Source organism: Rhinopithecus bieti, unplaced genomic scaffold (genome assembly GCF_001698545.2).
Source record: "Rhinopithecus bieti isolate Rb0 unplaced genomic scaffold, ASM169854v2 scaffold_78508, whole genome shotgun sequence".
Lineage (NCBI taxonomy): Eukaryota > Metazoa > Chordata > Mammalia > Primates > Cercopithecidae > Rhinopithecus > Rhinopithecus bieti.
The window spans coordinates 713,568-717,271 of NW_016829854.1; the positions used below are offsets into that span (position 1 = coordinate 713,568).

General features: G+C 46.7%; 1 protein-coding gene across 10 annotated transcripts in view; it reads left to right on the top strand.

The window, feature by feature from the left end:
* Positions 1-3,704, top strand: part of CCM2L (CCM2 like scaffold protein) — a 21,389-nt gene that overhangs the window by 8,600 nt on the left and 9,085 nt on the right. For 5 of the 10 annotated variants that reach the window (XR_001883983.1, XM_017865036.1, XM_017865030.1 and 2 more), the window contains one exon: positions 720-783. The exons of the other annotated variants lie outside the window; for them this stretch is intronic. The gene's annotated coding sequence lies outside the window, so the exon portion shown is untranslated. The remainder of the gene's footprint in view (positions 1-719; positions 784-3,704) is intronic. 10 annotated transcript variants of the gene reach the window in all.

Below are 3,704 nucleotides of genomic sequence, written 5' to 3' on the forward strand. Positions count from 1 at the left end.
CTCCCTCTCTCCCTCCCTCCCTCCCTTTCTTTTCTTTTCTTTTCTTTTCTTTCTTTCTGTTTCTTTCTTTTTCTTTCTTTCTTTCTTTCTCTTTCTTTTCCTTTCCTTTCCTTTCTTTCCTTCTTTTCTCTTTCTTCCTTTCTTTCTTCCTTTTCCAGGTCTTGCTCTGTCACCCAGCCTGGACTGTAGTGGTACAATCATGGCTCTCTGCAGCCTTGACCTCCCAGGCCCAAGCAATCCTCCTATGTCAGCCTCCCAAGTAACTGGGACCACAGGCATGCACTACCGCACCCAGCTAAATTTTTTGTTGTTGTAGAAATGGGGTCTCTCTGTGTTGTCCAGGCTGGTCTTGAATTCTTGGGCTCAAGCAGTCCTCCTGCCTTGGCTTCCCAAAGTGCTGGGATTACAGGTGTGAGCCACATTTTTTTTTCTTTTTTTTTTTTGTCTTGCCTGAAACACACAGTTGATAAAATATTCCCTCACATGTTTCCTCATCTGCTGTTCCCAAGGCCCCCTGTGAGGTAGGCAGGGGGGTGGTATTGTCCCCATGTTGGGGAAGTTGAGGATCAGGAGAGGGGAGGGGAGTTCCCCAGGGTCTGCTGTGTGTTGGTGTCAGGGGCAGGACTAGACTTCAGGCTGAGACTGAGGGTGGGGCCTCAGGGAGCAGGGGTTGCTGATCCCGGCTTTGCTGCCTCTCACACTCCCTCTGCTGGTCCTAGGTGAGAGCTGCCGCACAGATGGGACGTATGCCTATGATGCCGACTTCAGCTGCTGCAGCTCCTTGTGAGTACAGCCCCTGTCAGGGACTCCACCCTGCTCCCCTACCCCTGCACAAACAGGGTCACTAGTCTAGAGAGGGTAGGAGAAGGTGACCCAACCTTGCTGAGACACTGGGCACTAACAGGGGGAGGTAAACTGAGCTCCCTGACTCTGGAAACTCACAGGATCTAGGCCCCTGAGAGACCCAGGAGACACCAGAACTCAGATGTGGGTCCACACAGGCCTGTGGTTCTCTCCCAGTCATCCAGGCACAGTGGCCTGCAGAAACCAAAATCATAGATAGCTACATGCCAAAAAATCATTTTGGCTTAATTTTGGTTCCACGTAATAGAAAACTCCCAAAAAGAGTATCTTAAACAAGATAGAACTTTTTTTTTTTCTTATCTTTGACATAAAATAGAGCAGCAATTCAACATTTCATGGTTGTTAGGAGTTCAGGCTTCTCTTTTCCTCACCTACCCTCTTTAGGACTTGCAGCCATCCTCAAGGTCACCTCATGGACCAAGATGGTGGTTGTAGCTCCAGCCATCACAGTAGCATGCTAGGGGCCTCTTTAAAGAGTTCTGCCAGATTCCCACCTGATGACTTCTGCTTATATCTCATAGGCCAGAACTTTGTTACATAGACATCACTAACTGCAAGCAAAGCTGGAAAATTTAGGATTAAAAATATATATATTTCAGGCTAGATGCAGTGGCTCACACCTGTAATCCCAACACTTTGGGAGGCTGAGGCAGGTGGATTGCTTGAGCCCGGGAGTTCCAAACCATCCTGGGCAACATGGCAAAACCCTGTCTCCACCAAAAATACAAAAATTAGCCAGGTATGGTGGCCCATACCTGTGGTCCCAGCTGCTTGGGAGGCTGAGGCAACAGAATGTGTGAACCCAGGAGGTGGAGCTTGCAGTGAGCTGAGATTGCGCCACTGCACCCCAGCCTGGGCGACAGAGCGAGACTCCATCTCAAAAAAATAAAAATAAAATAAAATAAAATAAAATAAATAAATTCAGGCCAGTTGCGGTTGCTCACACCTGTAATCCCAACACTTTGGGAGGCCAAGGCAGGAGGATCACTTGAGCCCACAAGTTTGAGACCAGCCTGGGCAACATAGGGAGACCCTGTCTCTATTTAAACAAACAAACAAATAAATAAATAAATAAAATGTTAAACAATTCAGTTGGGAACATTACCCAAGGTTCTGTTTAGGATGACCAGCCATCCCAGTTTGCTCAGGAATGAAGCGTTCTCCGGGATATGGGATTTTCAGTGCTAAAACCAATAAAGTCCTGGGTTACTGGTTGATCACCTAGTCATGTTACTAAGGGCTTCAGTTTGGCATGTAGCAGCCTCTGCCAGTGATATATCCCTTACTGTGTTTTCCCTTTTTAGTGGCAATAGATTTGCCTTCCTCATACTGCATGCCCTTAGGCTAGTCTTTAAACAACCAGATATCTACTGGAGAGATAAAATAATGATAATAGTGTTTGAACACTGAGCTTGCTATGTACTAAGTGCTGTTCTATAAAGCACTTTATTTTTTCATCAATATAGTAACATTACAGCAGTTACTGTTTATTGCTTATAGCCCATAATTCTAAGTGTTCTACAAATATTAACTCCTCAATTCTCATGATGACACCAATTATTATTATCCCATTTTACAGATGGAAAAACTGAGAAATAGAGAAATTAAGTTTAGTTTTCCCAAGGTCAACACCTAGTAAGTTGTAGGTCTGGGATTTGAACAGAAGATGGCTGGCTCCAGAGTCCAGTCCCTTAACCACAAAGCTACACTGCTTCTTTGTAGGTAATCATGGAGGATGGTTCTGGAACAATTTGGAGACAAGGAGGCAGGAGCCCAAGGTTGAATTTTTATTAAGCAATATTTCTTGAGTACCTTCTATGTGCCAGGCACTGTGCTGTATGCTGGGGATACAGATGGACAAAAGACAGAGGGCAAAACCTGGGCCTGTCACATAGTAGGTGTTCAACAAATGAAGAAAACCAAGGTTCCTGCTCTTGTGAAGTTTACAATCTAGCATGGGAGGCAATGAAATCACAATTTAACAGTAACAATCATTAATGATAATAAGTACTAAAGGGAGGCTCAGGGTACTATAAGAGAGGCTGAGGGGGACCCCAACTCAGCTGGAGAGTCAGGAGGGCCTCTCAGAGGTGATGGCACATGAACTGAGGCCTGGAGGATGAAAGGGGGAAGAGCGTTCCAGGTAGAGGGAACAGCAAATCCTGAGCTGACCAGGTGTGGTGGCTTACGCCTGTAATTCCAGAACTTTGGGAGGCTGAGGTGGGCAGATTGCTTAAGGTGAGGCATTTGAGAGCAGCCCGGACAACATGGTGAAACCCCATCTCTACAAAAACTACAAAAATTGGCTGGGTGGCACATGCCCGTAGTCCCAGCTACTCAAGAGGCTGAGGCATGAAAATCACTTGAACCCAGGAGGCAGAGGCTGCAGTGAGCCGAGATCACACCACTGCACTCTATCCTCAGTGACAGAGCAAGAATCTGTCTCAAAAAAAAAAAAAAAAATTCTGAACAGGATAGAGCTTAGTGGGTTTGAGGAGCAGCAGGTGGCCACTGTGGCTATGGCAAATGGTGTGAGGGAGAGGCTGGTCAAAGAGGATGCTTGGGGGTACCTGGAAAGGCCTTGCATGTCACAGGTAGGCCATGGACTGAGGGAGCATGTTCGACAGAGGTTCTAACTCAACCTAGGGGAATTAGGGAACACTCTCCTGAGGAGATGACATTTAAGATCATGAGATAAATACAAATTCACTGAGCAAAATGGAGGAGAAAGGAGGCAATCCAGGCAGAGGGAACAGCAGGTGCAAACACCCAGAGGTGAGGAGATAGATGGTAGAGGAAGAAAGAGAAAGGGAGCGGGGTGGGGGGGGGGGGGGGGGGGG